Source organism: Mustelus asterias, chromosome 3 (assembly GCF_964213995.1).
Source record: "Mustelus asterias chromosome 3, sMusAst1.hap1.1, whole genome shotgun sequence".
Lineage (NCBI taxonomy): Eukaryota > Metazoa > Chordata > Chondrichthyes > Carcharhiniformes > Triakidae > Mustelus > Mustelus asterias.
Window position 1 is genome coordinate 29,456,099 of NC_135803.1, and position 17,693 is coordinate 29,473,791.

Below are 17,693 nucleotides of genomic sequence, written 5' to 3' on the forward strand. Positions count from 1 at the left end.
CAGATCACATTGGCACCGCGAGGGGTCAGAGAATTGTGGTGGAGGTAACTAGTGCTTCTAGCACTAGTGGGATCCCCCTTTGGGATTCTCCCAGCCCCCACACCCGAATGTAATCTGGTTTCTGCCCTGTGAAGTGGGAGCCAGATTAGCATATTTAAATTTCTTGTCCCATAGGACATGATAGCACACAGTAAGGGGGAGTGTGGGAAGATGGGTGGGGCATGCACGAGCTACAAGTCCTTATCGCCTTTGAGGAGAAGCGCTTGGTTATCATGACGTCCAAGGCTTGGCTCACACTTCACTTTTCACAGTAACTTCATTGCAGTGTTAATGTAATCTACTTGTGACACTAATAAAATAAACTTTAAAGCTTAAAGTATCCATGGCTGAGATGCAGGACAGCAGGGCCCATTGCAACGATGCACCAGAGCTTGGCCCAGTCACACCGGATCTTGGCTGAGGGCATTGCAAGCAAAGCTCAGGCACTGGCGGGCCTTCAGGACTGGCATCGCCAGATGGTATTGCGGCTTCTGGAACCCACTGCAACTGTCCCCCCATCCCATGGGGTGACCCGGGGCCATCGAACACCCCAAGCAAGGAAGTGCTGGTGCCCACCTCGGAGCCTCCGACAAGGGACACTTTGGCAGTCTCCAGCCCTTCCAAACCTCCCCCCCGACCCCTCCTGACATCCGCCCTCTCCTGGGCAGCAGGCAGAATAGGGTGAGAAATGCCAGAGCAGGCATCCTCTGGAGAGCCTGGACCTGGAGGGGCCTGGCTGACCTATGGGTGCACCAGTGACACCCGTAGGTCAGCCAGGCCCCTCCAGGTCCAGGCTCTACAGAGGATGCCTGCTCTGGCATCACAGGCCAGAGGGCACAGGAAGCAGCGAGGTGGGCTTTGGTAATGACCAGTGTGGGCCTGGCATGCTGGACCCAGATTCCAGGGGAGCACCACTAACCCCTCAGCAAAGTGGGGTATCCACCTCCCCACTATTCAAGTAGCAAGTCACCACACCCCCCCACCCCACACCACACCACACAGGCATGAGGGTGACCTGACCTCTCTCTGCCCCTCCTACTTCAGAACCCCCACTCAACCCCCTCCCCCTCAGACCCAATAGCCCCTCTCCCCAACGGACCCACTACTCAACCCCCCCCTCCCCCCCTCATACCCCCACTTAGACCCCCTCAGACCCCCACTGACTCCACAGACTCCCTCAGCCAACCCTCAGATGTCAATTTCACTGGGGGTCCCTTAAAAGGCAATAATTGGTTTCACTTCCTCTTTGTGGGCTACTTATTCCCTTTGAAGTAAACATAGCTGTCAATCAGGCTTAAAGTCTTTGTAAGCATTGCAGTTAGGAACAATGAGGGGAATTGAAACGCATTCAAGCGTGAAGGAAAATATAACTGAACACAGCTGACTGGAGGCTGAGTAGAAATTCAATAAGCTGTCAATGGAAACCTGTTTCAAAGTACTGCAGCATGAAATTGGTACAGATCAATGGTTTCCATTGGAACAGAGAGGGTTTCAAAGGTTTCAGCTTGCTAGGAAGGCTAAGAAACTTCAAATAAAAGCTGTATTAATACATTGGGGCTGAGTGCCCACCTTTGGAGGAGTGTCCTCCCCCACAGTGAAATTAAGGTGACCTCTTTGATGTCCTCTGACAGAGAGGAGCATGTTTGCATAATAATCAGGTTGCCGCCCGCAATGAGCGGAATCCCGCTTTTTGGCCGACATCCCAATCAGCGCGGCATCGGGATTCCCACCAGCTGTCTGACAAGGGCAGGGAATCCCCTCCCTTTGTATCGATTTGTGTGAATTATATCCTTCCCAGCACAACTACTGATATCAATTGGTTTTCCAGTATGAATCCTCCTATCTGGCATGTTGAGAATAAGAGGAGAGCAGAAGGAGGGATGCCAGGCAGACAGGACTACACAAGTGTCTGTGCTGACATGGGAGTGTCTAATATCCACATCTGTGGGCAGAACTGACAGAGCTTCATTTTGGTTTAGCAGCTGCCCAACACAGAGCCCCTTTGCAAAGTTTGTGTTGAAAATCCAATTCCTGAATATTCTCATGGTGTAAAGCCTTTTCTCCATCCACTTTCACTCTCATCTAACTGCCTTCCTCTGCTGCATCTGCTGCCCTCCTTATCTTGCTGCGCCTAAGGCAGATCAAACAGAATGTTTCAGTAATGTCACAGCAGCAATCTTTTGAAATCATGAAATACTTCACAAAATTCATCCACTAATTTGACTTGGTGAAACGATCGGAAAAATGTGTTCAAAATCTCCGGACCACTCTCCATTTACCTATTGAGTCCAAACTGACACGTTACCTTAAAGGAGATGATTATTCATTTCATACCACTTCAGCCATGTACTTCCTGATTCTCAGGGCACTGTTAAAATGATCAATCCTAAGACCCAGTGAATTAGGTGCTGCCAAACATAAATTTAGCAAATGGATCTTGCTGAGGTATGCGAAGCTTATTTTGATATGAAAATCAAATTTGTGTATCTCTCAAGTGATCATCGAGATGCTCAAAAAATCTCAGGACAAAAGTAGGTGGGAAAAAGGATTTTCCTTCTGTAGATACTGATGTTTGTAAAATAGCAGAATCAATCGCATTATGGTCCCTCAGGAGTGATAACTTTTTCATAAAGATGCAGGTTAACCATGCAAAAACATTCCGAGGCAGCTTCTGAAGAGATTTCTTTCTTCTTATAGTTGACATGTCCTTGCCCAGACGCACCAAACAGTTTAATTTTGTCGATTGTTTCTCTCTTTGGTTTGATCAATACCACTGAAGCGTAGAAGAAATCTATGAAAATCGGAACGCTAGGAAAGTGATTCAATAATCTCACGTTTAAGTTTAAAGTTCATTTATTAGTGTCACAAGTAGGCTTCCATTGACACTGCAATGAAGTTACTGTGAAAATCCCCCAGTTACCACACTCTGGCACTTGCTCGGGTACACCGAGGGAGAATTTAGCATGGCCAATGCATCTGACTAGCATGTCTTTCAGACTGTGGGAGAAAACCAGAGGAAAACCATGCAGACATGGGGAAAACGTGTAGATTCCACACAAACAGTGACCCAAGCTGGGAATCGAACCCAGATCCCTAGGTGCTGTGAGGCAGCAGTTCTAACCACCATGCCACCGCACCACTCTGTTTACAATGGGTGATACTGATCCATCCAGTACGGCACTGGAAACCCATGCAGACACTTTTCCAGGAAATCGTCTTCAACATCACTTGGTCATATTTAGAGAAAACACTTTATCCTAATCTCTCCACTGTGTTCAGGTTGCTCGTGATGGCGCTTGTGCTAGTAGTGTCAGGCAAACATTGAAAAAGAACCATTTAATGTTGACTGTGTGCCAAGAGTCTAACTGGTCTAAAACAGATCTCCGCTGAACTTCAGATTTATCAAAAACTCAGCTACTCAGATATTATAAAAAAATTGTGATGTATAATAGGTTTTTTTGAAGTTGTTATACTGCTTAAATTCTGAATTAGCTAGAGGGTTTAAGCCTCTTTATAATTGCTCAGTGTGGTCTTGTCATGCATTGGGTAGCATCCCTATGTCTAGTCCAGAATCTCCTGGTTCAAGTCCCACTCCAGGACTCGATGGCCATGGAAGGTGTGTCCATAATGTGGCCAAACAGGTTGAGTACTGTGGTGAACCATAGTTGGTTACCACTATGAGTACTGAACCATAGATGGTCAGCACTATGGGTATTTGTAGATATGTTACTGTTGTCACTGTTGGGGTTAGGGTTGGGCTGTTCTACCTGTTGATATTGTTCTATGGTACACTCCAGTTGACTCCGCCTACCTCGAGAAGTATAAAGGTCACTGCACTGCCTGGTGACCCTTTAGTCTGGGATTGTATTGTATATAGTGTGCTCCATTCTTGTTAGTAATAAAAGCCTTTATTTCCCGGGTACAATCTAGCCTCCCGAGTGATTTAATCGCGCATCAAGTACCAACTTGTAAGCCCTTCCAACATTCGCCAATGGCTGGTGGTAAGAGCAGGAGTGATTCCTGGTCAGCCATGTGATGGAAAGAAATTGAAGCTTCTACTATCACTATCCCTAGCTCTAGGCTACAACATGCATGTTAAAGTGTATGTTGAATGTGGCAACTCTGACTCTTTGGGAGGGCTAATTGCCTGGAGAGCTGGTGTAGACTGGTGCCAGCAGCATGGAGTTTGATGTTTATTCTGGCTGGGGTGGACTCAGGACCTGCTTCCTTGCCCTATCCGCGATGGAGATTGCAGTGCTGTGGGTCAGTTCTGCATTCAGGCAGAAAAATCAAGAAGAGGATTTTTTTATTCTTTTGCGTGATGTGGGCATCATTGGCTAAGTCAGCATTTGTCTCATGAATTGTTCAGTGTCATTCACTGCATTAGCTTATCATTTTGGCACCAATTTTTACAATGCCTATTTCACAGATATATGAGCCAGATTTAACACAACACTCAGTGTAGATTCTATTCTGTAGATAATCATTGTAAGGAAAATATACGGATCACAAACCACATTTTGCACGGAACCCAAAGGTGCGTTCATAACATTCAAAATGCTCCTCGCCAACCTCAAATAATACCCACCATGATGCCAGCAAGTCAGCTGACAACAGTTCAGGTTCAACAATCTGTACCTGGGCTTTTGCAGGTCTGGGCCTCCAGACTCTTTCTCAAAAAAGATACTTTATTCATAAAACTTGTAAAGTGACATCAAATAATTCAAATGTGATGTTATACAATATAGTTCCATTTCTTTCAGCACAGTACATGGCATTCTGAAGTGCCTCACTGGATTTACAATGACAGGTTGTAGTCATGATTTACATTTCTATTTCATGTCAAACAGACCTCCCTTTCTCCTTGTCCCACACCCTCTTTATTCAAAACCTATTACACCTCTAACTTTTCCAAGTTTTGATGAAAGATGATTATTCTGAAAATTTCTCTCTCCACAGATGCTGCCTGACCTGCTGAGTATATCCAACATTTTCTGTTTTTGTTTCAGAATTCCAGCATCTGCAGTATTGTGCTTTTTGATCACCATTTTATCCCCGTTGTGATTATCTTCTGGGTAAGGATGATTGCAGGTCAATCAAGATGGGAAATTGTATTTGAGCCTTTAATGACTAAATGTTTTACCAATCCGAAAGGTGCAAAGGAGACAAAGGGCCCGATTTTACCAAAGCTTCGCGCCTGTTTCGGTAAAGTTGGGCGCTGGGCCTACACCGCGACCTGCGCCCGATTCCTAGCAGATCGCGGCTTTACCAACACCCGATTCGGGCACGGATCCGGCCCGCGCCCGAATCGGGCGGCCCACCGATTTAAATGAAGTCGCATGCATTTAAATCGACTTAATGAACCGCGCGCCCAACTCTACCGCCAAAGCCCACTTTAACGACTTCTGGCACGATCCGCGTCCGTGCTTTTACCTCCCTGCAAAATAAAAGTCTGAAGTCGCCGCAGCAGCCTCCAAAGAGCGGGGTCAGAGACTTCAACGGCTCTCTGACCCAGGTCATCCTCTGGTCAGGGCGGGAGGGGGGTAGGAGGAGAAGAGGAGGTGTGATGTCTCATCCCCTGGGGGGGGGGCGGAGGAGAGGGGGGTGACGTCTCTTCCACTGGGGGGTGGGTGGGAGAGGAGGGGGTGTGATGTCTCATCCTCTGGGGGGGGGGGGGGGGGGGGGGGGGAGGAGGGAGGGGTGTGACGTCTCATCATCTGGGGGGGGGAGGAGAGAGGGGTGACGTCTCTTCCCCTGGGGGGGTGGGAGGGGAGAGGGTGTGACCGATCATCCCCTGGGGTTGGGGGGGAGGAGAGGGGGTGTGACATCGCATTCCCCCCCCCCCACCCCCGGGGATGATACACCCCCTCTCCACCCCCCACCAAGGGGATGATCGGTCACACCCCCTCTCCTCCCCCCCCCAGGGGATGATACTTCACACCCCTCTCCACCACCCCCCCCCCCCACCCCCCCAAGAGGATGAGACATCACACCCCCTCTCCACCTTCCCCCCCCGAGGGGATGATCGTTCACACCCACTCCCCTCCCACCGCTCCCACCCCCCGACCAGAGGATGAACTTCAGAGAGCCGCTCTCCGCTTTCTGCTTTGTTTTTCGCGCCCGGGCGCGATGTCAGATTTTTTTGGAACTTCGCATGCGCAGTTCAGAGCTCCGATCGGTCCGCCAGCGTCAAGCCCCGCCCACTGAGCCGGAGCCGGCAAAACGCGTATGGGCGCGCTGGAAAGGGGATTCCAGGCGCGGGTCTATTTGACGCCCAGATCCAGCACTTAGGCTCAAAATGGTAAAATTCCCCCCAAAATGGTCAAATATTCGCCATCAGCAGAAATCTAGAAAAATGTGAAAACAGAAAGCCAGCTATGTGGAAACAGGGAGAAAGAACAGCTCCCAGAGGATTGTGAGGGCGAATAGTGCCTTCAATCCTCGACAAAACATTTGGGTTTCAAAACCACTGTTTTCACTGGTCGAAATTGGAATATGACTCCCTATACTCGGGACAGAGCATTGGAAGCCAATTGTTTGAGAGTTTCATGTGGCTTCGATGGGCACAGATGACTCAATGACATCTTTTGTAATTGGTCGTACAAATGATTGGTTTAAATCAGCCTCATGGGCTCTTCTGTGAGCCGAAAGTATGAGAAGAGATTCCCATGTGGTCAAATGGTGGAGATCAGCAGAAGTCGAGAAAAATGTGCAAACAAAAAGCCTGCTTTATGGGAACAGGGAAATAAGACAGCTCCCAGAAGATTGTGAGAAGGAATGGCGTTTTGAATCCCAGACAAGGCCACGAGGTTTTCATTGCTTGACATTAGAATGTGACTCCCTATACTCGGGACAAAGCATCAAAAGCCAATTGTTTGAGAGTTTCACATGGCTTGGGTAAACATAGATGGCTAAATGACATCTTTTGTAATTGGTCACACAAATGAAAGCTTGGCAACAATTGGTTCAAATCAGTCTCTGTGAAACAAAGCACCCTCAGTGTTTCCTCCAAATGCTGTTCAACATGGAGGAACACTAATTTATCAGCTGGGGTCAGGAGGTTTCTCAGCAGGAGGTTTCCTTGACCACTATTGACCAGATGTCATGAGACCTCACGGAGTTCACAGTCAGTGTTGTGGACTCCCAGGGCATCTCCCGCCCAACTGCATACCACTGTGCCACCATCTCTGCCAGGCCTATCCTGCCAGTGGGACAGGACATACCCAGGGATGCTGATGTCTGGGACAGCAAACCCATCTACAATGAAGTTGTTTGCCTGTCTGCAGTAAAAATGTAATGCTTCATGTTGGCCATAAGTCCCTTTCTCTTGAAGAAAGATCTATTTCTCCATGTATCTGTAAATGGAATTCAATATTATAGATGCTGATTTCAAAAATAGTTTGAGGGTAAGGGGTAAACCTTTTAGGACTGAGGTGAGGAGAAATTTCTTCACCCAGAGAGTGGTGAATGTGTGGAATTCACTACCACAGAAAGTGGTTGAGGTGAAAATGTTGTGTGAATAGGGCGGCACGGTGGCACAGTGGTTTGCACTGCTGCCTCAAAGCGCCTCGAGTCACTGTCTATGTGGAGTTTGCAGGCTCTCCCTGTGTCTGCGTGAATTTCCTCCGGGTGCTTCGGTTTCCTCCCACAGTCCAAAGATGTGCGGGTTAGGTTGATTGGCTATGCTAAATTGACCCTAGTGTCAGGGGGATTAGCAAGGTAAATGTATGGAGTTACGAGAATAGAGCCTGGGTGGGATTGTGGTCGGTGCAGACTCGATGGGCTGAATGGCCTCCTTCTGCACTGTAAGAATTCTATGATTTTAAGAAAAATAAATTAGATATAGCTCTTGGGAATAAAGAGGTCAAGGGATATGGGGGGAAGGCGGGATCAGGATATTGAATTTGATGATCAGCCATGATCAAAATGAATGGTGAAGTTCGAATGGCCTATTCCTGCTTCTATTTTCTATCTTTGTATGTTTCTAACCATGCACCCAGTCTGACCAGATGATTATAATGGTAGATTTAGAATAGGAAAGATGGGAGGCTTGGGTGGAGCATAAACACCAATTTGGACTGGAAGGCCAAATGGCCAGTTTATGTTTTGTATATGCTATGTAATCCTATCTGACTCAGCATGACAGCGGCCATCTTTGCTTCAGACTTATTCAAAAAAAACTGATAAGATCCACCTTGGAGATCCATCTTAAGATTCAATCCAGAGAGAGAGAGGAAGATCCCAAACAGCGAATGGTTTGCTGTACTGGATCACTAAAATCACCACTGCTGGCGACGAAAAGAATCTTCCCTCCTTGTAAACCCTGATTCCACCTACCAAGCTCACCCATTGAAGCAACCACCGGCAATTCAACAGTGGAAACCATCACAACTGCAGAGTCAACCATACAACCTCTGGACCTTCGGGTCAATTTCTAAACATATCAGGTCTACAGCGAATATGGATTAAACTGGATTTAAGTTTATACTGTTTTATCTTCATTGTTAACTAATCTTTGTGTGCGTATATGTTAGGAACTTATACTTAGGTAGCTCCGAGAGCGATAAGAGTGAAATAAACTAACCTCTCCTTTTTAAAGTTGTGATGTGGAGATGTAGCGTTGGACTGGAGTGGGCAGAGTACGAAGTCTCACTACACCAGGTTAAATTCCAACAGGTCTATTTGGAATCACGAGCTTTTGGAGTGAACAAAGAACAAAGCAGCACAGGAACAGGCCCTTCGGCCCTCCAAGCCTGTGCCACTCATGTGCCCAACTAGACCATTTGTTTGTATCCCTCTATTCCCAGTCTGTTCATGTGGTTATCGAGATAAGTCTTAAACGTTCCCAGCGTGTCTGCCTCAATCATTTTGCTTGGCAGTGCATTCCAGGCCCCCACCACCCTCTGTGTAAAATAAGTCCCCCTGACATGTGTTGTGCTGCTGCTTTATCAGGTGAGTGGGTAAGGTAAAGTTAAAAGGCTTTGCTTTCGTTTTTTTCAAATAGAATTTCTCACCACAGAGGTAAGAAAATACACACACACATACAAATAGATAGCTCATGGATAGCTTTGGGAAAACATCCTTTAAACTTAAAACATGACAGTGGATATAAAGCTGTTTTCCAAGCTGCACTGGATAAGAATAAAGTGCAGTTTGCACTGAAGGCACAGGCTTTGTTAAAGGGTAAGCTGAAGTTTCTTCAGGTGCTGCTGCACTAACCAGCTGTTTCTCAGCAAGGACAGGGAAAGCACTGTGGGGCGGTATCTCCGGCCTCACCCGAGGTTCTCCGCTCCCGCTGCAGGGGACGGGGATTTGGCTGAGCGCCAGATTCTCCGCTCTCGCTGGCGGGGACTGGGACGTGAAAAACCGGAGCTCTGTCCATGAACTGAACCTTTTGTGTGGGAAAAGCAGCCGGAGTGTGCAGCCCCCAGAGTGAGGGGCTAGAAGCTGGAGAACCCTGGGCGTGTCTGAGGAACAAAGATGGACTGAATGGCCTTTCTCAGTCATCATTATTTTGGAATGCTGCTGTTATCCCTTAAGTAAGGAGTCTAACAACACCAGGTTAAAGTCCAACAGGTTTATTTGGTAGCAAATGCCATAACAGGGCAGTGAGTGTGCATGAACCTGGGCAGGTAAGAAACAGGGAAGGCCAGCCAAAGGTAAGGAGCATGTTTATTCTGCTTCAGATAATGATTATATTGACCAAACCTGATAATCGGAGATCAGAGATTACCAGTAGCAGCTCAGTAAAGCAATAATCTAACAGCAATTGTGAGAAGGTCTGCTGCCTCATTGCACCAGGGATCCAGGTTCAATTCCCGGCTTGAGTCACTGTGCGGAATCAGCACGTTCTCCCCGTGTCTGTGTGGGTTTCCTCCGGGTGCTCTGGTTTCCCCCCCAGTCTGAAAGACGTGCTGGATAGGTGCATTGGCCAAGATAAATTCTCCCTCGGTGTACCCGAACAGGCGCCAGAGTTTTGCGACTAGCGTACTTTCACAATAACTTCATTGCAGTTTTAATGTAAGCTTACTTGTGACTAATAAATTAAACTTTAAAAACTTGAATAGTTTGCTTTGGATAAAACGAAAAGCTTGATTTTCGCAATGTCTTTCATGATCAGCAAGAATGCAGCAGGTTATGGAGTTTCTTTTAGGACAAAAGTCGTAATAGATAGTTGAAATAGGTGTTTACCTAGACTAGGCGTGTAATTCTTTGAGTAGAGTAGACCAGGGAGTTCTGTCTGAGGTATTTAAGGCAATTAGAGGAATTGATAGAGGAGATATATTTCTCTGGTGGGAATTGGCTCAAATTATAGCGAGGTTGATCAGGGATGATGTCAGAAAGGGGAACGGAAATCTCAAAAATTCTACCCCCAAAAGCTGGTCAATTGAAAAATTCAGACGGAGATGAATAGATTTTTATTGGGCACTGATATTAAGGGTTACAAAATCAAAGGCAGTAAATAGATTTAGGAAATAAATCAGCTGTGATCTAATTGAACGGTAGAACAGGCTGAAGGGGCTGAATGGTCAACTCCAGTTTCTACAGGAGAGCAATCCACTTCTGTAACGGTGCTACAGAGGTTACTTCGATTCCCTAGGGCAGACCATACTGCGGCCTGCACAGATCTCCATTGATATCTTTTTTCTTTACTCTTTCATGGAACGTTGGCATCGCTGGCAAAGCCAGCATTTGTTACCCATTCCTTATTGCCCTCAAGCTGAACATTTCAGGGCTCAGTTAAGAATCAACTACATTGCTTTGGATCTGGAGAACAAATGTCAGTCAGACTCAGTAAGGATGGCAAGATTTCCTTCCTTAAAAGACATTAGTGAACCAGATGGACCTTCATGACAATTGATGATAGTTTCATGGTCGCCATTATTGTGATTGCTGGATCAGTGACATTATCATTGTGCCACCATCTCCCCATATGAATGATGAAACCTATGTGAACTATGAAGGGAGCAGTGCTGCCTGTCTCTGGAGAATTGACCTAAATCTGATACTGAATGAATTTCTTTCCTTATATTCATGAGTGACCTGTATACCATGCAGTTTAGGAGTCCTGCCCACAGTGTGGAGATTTACAAGCGGTGGTTGCAGATTCTTACATTGACCAGTATTTCTCGCTGAGATTTTCAAACTGAATCCCACCTCCTATTCAGCCTGAGTCGGTCTTTTCTATCGCAAGGACGTATCCCGGGGACTTCTCAAGTTTTGAATATCTCGCCCTAAAAGGAAGCTGTCAGTTGCAAACTGAATCCAGCAAAAATAGTGTTAGTATTTGATTTAAACCTGTAACCAGTGAAACTTGCAAAAACTAGGCTTAGTACAAGGAAACTTCTGACAGCTTTTAAAGTGCTAGATTTAAAGACTGGTACTGAACTAGAATTAGAGAAAATGTTTCAATTTTTTTTCAATGCGACCAGCTTTTCTTTGGCTCAGGAGAGGCAGCCAGTTTATCGGTATATTACAACTATCCCTGTAGTAGAAAATCTGCAAGTTTAACAACTTTATTTTTACTTCATTTTCAGTTGTTTGCATTTGATTATTCTAATATAAATTAATTGCAAATAAAGCTCATAATAAACACTCCCACAGCATTTTTGGTATTTAACATAGTTGATACAATTTTTTGATTTAGCTTAATTTAAAATATGTAGCAAAATGTATAAGATGTTCAAAGCTTTATAGGAATATTTTGATAAATAACTCACAGTGACACAGTGGTTAGCACTGCTGCCTCACAGCGCCAGGGACCCGTGTTCAATTCCTGGCTTGGGTCACAGGGATGGAGTTTGCACATCCTCTCCGTGTCTGCGTGTGTTTCCTCCGGGTGCTCCGGTGTCCTCCTACAGTCCAAAGATGTGCAGATGAGGTGGATTATCCATGTTAAATTGACCCTTCGTGTCAGGGGGACTAGCTAGGGTAAATGCATGGGGTTGTGGGGATAGGGCCTGGGTGGCATTGTGGTTGGTGCAGACCCGATGGGCTGAATGGCCTCCTTCTGCGCTGTAGGGTTCTATGATCAGATGTGGGAGCCCTGCAGTATTAGTAAATATAAAATGGTAAAAACCATGGACACCCATTAACTTTATTCTGTTTACAGATTATTCATCAGCGTTTGCCAATCATTTTGCCATGGACATTCTGTAATCTGTTTCTTCAGGCCTTCAACTTGTCTGCAGAGTGCTAAACACAGAAGCTACATGTCGAAGAACAGGAAACAGGCCAACAGGAAGTCTGGATGTGATGCTGTAGGTTCTGACTACAACAAGAAAATTGAAGAGAAATCAAATAAAAAGGCAACAGCATTTTCCAGCTCCTCCAACAGCATGAAACCATCTAGAAAGGGATTGAGAAAGGAACCGAGTCATAATGACTCCGTTCAGAAAGAAGCATTGAATCTCCATGCTAAGGAAAGAAGAAGAAAAGTGAAAGAGATCACTCCAGGATTGGATGAGGGAGAGTTGTCCAAACTTAGCAACAGTAAAAAGAGGAAAGTTGAACAGCAAACTAAGGTCGCTCCCTCAAGTGAGGGAAATCTGTTGGAAAGTATTAAAAAGTCCCGTTTGTCCACGGCACCATCAGTGGAAGAATTTAGTTATAACAAAAACCGAGTTCATCTTCTTTCTAAAACAGAGAGCATCAGGGAGAACTGTCAGGGAATTATTTACTGGATGTCCCGAGACCAATGAGTACAGGGTAGGTTACTTTGGGAGTTGGAGGTTGTCATCTTCATACAGACATTTTAAATGTGACACGTTGCAGTTTCACCATCATAAAATGTCACACAATTTGGAATAACATAATTTCTAGAATGAATCTCATAACTAAACATATTTTAATCCTTAATATCTTATTTTCAATTGATTTATATATACTTTACATTCAACGTACATCCTATAATGGTGTGCATATATTGCCACCAATTATTCAGGGGTGCATAACTTATTCAGTGTGCTGACATCATCTATCTTCTATCCTTCAATCAGACAGGATTCTCATCCAAGTTATTTATCCTCTTCCTTCTCTTTCTCCTTGTGCATTGCTCTCTGTTGGCTGTGCATTTATTTTTATTGATGATAAAGGGCACTTCATTTCCTGACACCTTACATTATTTATCTGTATTTGATCGAAAGCTCCAATGGTTATTTGCCATAATATTTCATGTAAACACTTGTTGGCGTACATTCATGTGTAACAATGAAGTTTAAGTTTAAATTTGGCTTCTATTATGTTTGGACAAATAGATAAAATCTATGAGAGGCCAAACCTATTTCTAGCTGTACATAATAATATGGTTAATTTTAAAATTAAAACAGTATCAAAAGGTTTTGGTGAGATTGTTGTCCAGTTCCAATTTCACTGATTTACCCAAAAATCTAACATGTAAACAATCTTTCTTTTAACATTAATTTGATTCCAGAGTAGTGTCATTACAAAAAATATCATCTTGCTGATCAAGGGAATAATTTATTCCCACAGATAACTGGGCTTTCTTATATGCACAGTGGCTGGCTCTTAAGCAGAAACTCCCACTCCATGTCTGCTTTTGCCTGGTGCCCAAGTTCCTAGATGCTACCATCCGCCATTTTGGTTTCATGCTGAGGGGACTTCAGGAGGTTGCTGAGGTAAATATTCTCATGTATTCTGTGTTTGATTAAAATCTTGTACCGGTATTTTTCAAATCTCTGGATATGTGTGATGGATGGACTCTAGGAGAAGGATAATGATGTCAAGGAGATTATGCAACCGACACCTGTCTTGATTTTAAGTGATGGTGAAATAATACACAAATTTGGCTTGAAGAGACAAGATGGTGGAACAGTGCTTTTCACTTGTATGATTGCACACATGCAACAGACAGTACCTTTATTATACACTTCAAATATAAAGTTCCAGCTTTTATGAAGTGGTAGCTCTGAATCAGAAGACTGACCTTTCGAGTCCCACTAGAGACCAAAGCAAAGTCCAAGCTGACTTTTCAGTGCATTACTAAAGGATTACGTTACTGCTTGAGGTGAAAGATTATATTAAACTATATTTTAAAAAAGGAGTTTGCCCAGTGTCCTGACCAAAATCCATCTTTCAACCAATACCAAACAATTTAACTGCTCTTTCAGCTCATTGCTGTTGGCAAATGTGGCAAAACTGCCACATTTCCTGATACAAAAAAAGGCTACACTTCAAAATTAAACCGTTGGTTTTAAGTTGCTTTAGAAAATAAAAGGTTACAAAAGGCATTAAATAAATTCAGGTTCTTTTTCTTTTTTATGAATCATGGATAGATAACAACATATATTGGCATAAATAAAGAGGTTTAATGTACCCTCCTTCGAATGAAATGTAAGGATTTTTTCTAATAGTTTATTGAATGATTTTGTGATGTGATTTCTGATATGAATTGTCCATTATCCTTAATATGCATTTATCTGCTTTTCGTAGTATTGTTCTATGTTCATAGATGGGCTCAGTTGCAGGTAAACTGCTGCATTGATAGGTCTGAATGGCTTCACCAGCAGGATGGAACAATCACAAACCAAAGAAAAAACATATCCAATTAAATGTAAAATATTTTCCACACTTTACAAATCCCCACACACCCTGGCCCACCAAAACTCTGCAACCTTCTGAACCCCTTATCCCCTCTTACAATCACTCCTCTAACTCGGGCCTCCCACTCTTCCACCTCACCCTCTCAAAGCTGCAGCCTTCAGGAACCTTAGCGTTACTATTGGGAACCCCCTTCCCAAATCTTTCCTCTCAAACCACATCTCTTTGATCAAGTTTTCACTGAGCACATTTTCCCCCGACAAAGATTTCCACTCATGTTTTCTGCTCAAACTACCTTGGGATTATTTCTGCATTTGAGAGTAATGCAGGCTGTTGCTGTCGCCCGTTGATGATAATGCCACATTATCACGAGGTGATCAGGGAGCAGAGAACTACCAAGGCTGTATTTATCGTCCGTTCTTAGTTTCCCCAGAGGCATTGGATCCTTTATTGTAGCAATTTGTTTTTACAACTAGATGATTTGTTTTGACAGAGGGCAAAATGAATCAAGTGTGTATTGTGGGACTGTAGTCACATGTGACTGGACCAGGTAAGGATGTTACATTTTCTTCCCTGAATGGGATTAGAACCAATTCAATATTGACATCAATGAAGGCTATATTTTTTCTTCTGGTGATTTTGTCTAAAACCTGAAGAAAAATGTAACGATTGGAATAAATTCCTTCTTCGAGCCTTTTATAGTTTAAAGAGAGAAGAATGGAGAAAAACCTTTGAACAGGAGTGGGAGAAAAAGAAATAGCGCTGGTGAATTTGGCAAGTCAGAATATGAAACACTGACTTTTCTCGCCCTCACTGACAGTATTGCTGACTTTACTTTGTAGGAGTGCAAACAACTGAATATTTCTTTCCATCTACTCGTTGGACTTGCTAAAGACGTGTTGCCAGAATTTGTTAAAGAAAACAACATTGGAGGTGTGATTACAGATTTCTCCCCATTGCGTCCTCCACTTCAGTGGGTTGAAAATGTGAGACAGAACCTACCAGAAGATTTACAATTTGTCCAGGCATTTGCATATTTCTTTTCCTTCCATTAAATTGATCTTTTGAATGGTTACAGTAAATAACTGAAATTTGCATAGACAATGCACCTGCGTCATGTCAACACTATGAGGCTCACACTGACAATGGGAACATTGCAGTTTGTGATCTTCCATGCAGAATTTCTCAAAGGAACATCTGTGTTCTGAAAAAACATGGATCTAATTATTGTACAGCATAAAATCTTGACATCTGTCATCACAGGAGCTTTAATTGTGAAGAATACCATTTCAGTATAAGATCTCTCCTTCAACTAACAATTTAAAAAACTTACCTGGTAAATATCTCATTGCTGTTGGTGAGACCTCGCGATGCACAAATTGATTGTCGTGTTCTCTACAATGCAACACTGACCACACTTCAAAAGTTGCAAAGTACTTTTGGAAGTTCTCAGACCTTAAATGTGTTATATAAATGCGAGTTTTTCTTTTCTTTGTTGTATTACACTACAATATAGAACTTCCCATCTCCATCCGACAGCCTAAATCTCCATTTATTGCCAGGATACTTAAGCAGACCAGTAAATTTCAGCGCAAAATGTTAAACTTTATCACACTCTCGAGAACAGATTAGAAGAGGGAAAGTGCACTGGCAGTTCAGTTTTAACAAAAATCTACAGGATCAGAAAATAATTTGTATACCTGTTTTCCAGTCTTTCTCCAGTTGTATTTTTCTACATTGATTCACTGCCTTCCTGAGAAATTGTCCCACACATTCACCACCCTCCTATGTAAAGTAGTTAAACCTGAACTGTAAGAGTACCTTCCCTCTTCTTAGCTGATTTCAGAAGCTCTGACAAACTTGAAACATATTGCAGCAAAATTTATCACTTTGCTTAAGGATCCTGCATTACTTTAAACAGCCCAGACTAGAGGAGCTTTTAATCATTTGTTTAATGGTCCCTTTGATGCTCTTCTCCTTGGGCTGTCTCTCGGATTTGAGAATGACTTGGATCCGCTCTGGTTTGATGCATTCTGAGATGGTTGATAAGTCCAATGTGTGGTCAGGGTCTCTGTCACATGTGGGTTGGGTGGTGCTTGAAGAGTTGGATAGATGGGTTGTATGGAGGCCTTGCATACAACAGGATTTCACCCTATATATGATCTGAATACTTTTTACTTTCAGCGACCTGCTCTGTGGCCCAATACGTTATTTCACAATCGTGTAATTCAGGAGTGTAACAATAGCAGCTCCTTATGATGTGAGCTGAAAGTCATGCCTTTCACACTGCCATCATGGGGTTCTGAAATGTTTTTGAAGGCAGACTGGGAAAGATTTAGTGAGACAAGACCAGACATGAATTATTTCAGGTGAAAGCAAATTCCACTTACTTCACTCAATCTTCTTGAAAGTGCTTTTTGTGGGCTGATTTATTCAAAGCAGCTCTCATAATCTGACCCCTGTAGCCCTTTTGTTTAAAATCTGAATGGTCATAAAAATAATTTCCATTATTTTTGTTAATTTTGACCTCTAGAAGCTGAAGGGCAGCGTCTCTGATATTTTTATGTTCAGTAAGCCATCCGGAAGAAAATTCATGACAAACTCCCCCAATTCCTGACAGACTTTCCTCCAATTGTCCAGCATCCTTATACTTCTCCCCGAAAGCACAGGTTGGTATCTTGGTATACTTAATCTAGAAGCTCATCGACTTAATTAAAACAGTGGAAAATACAGAAACAGTTCATGTCTTAACTTCACAATTAAGAATCCAGTGATGGTAACTGGAAACAGAAGTAGTTTTGAGTCTGTACTGGTTTGTAATTATTACTGTCTGAGAGGTCAGTAATATAACACCAGGAATCTGCATAATCATTTTTTTTAAAATGCAAAATTGGAACAAAAGTAGGCCATTTGACCCCTTGGGCCTGCTCTGCTATTCAATAAGATCACGCTGATTTGTTCGTATTTCAAATTCCATTTCCTAGATCAACAAAAAAATACATCAGCTGAGCACTAAAAAAGGCTGCTATTTTACTTTGAAAGGTGATTCACAAATTTCTATTATATTTCGTTCCAGTTTGCAGGTCAATTTTATC

At 43.6% G+C, this 17,693-nt stretch overlaps 1 pseudogene; it reads left to right on the plus strand.

The window, feature by feature from the left end:
- Nucleotides 1-419: 419 nt before the first annotated feature.
- LOC144491787 (deoxyribodipyrimidine photo-lyase-like) overlaps nt 420-17,693 on the plus strand; it is a 28,062-nt pseudogene continuing 10,788 nt past the window's right edge.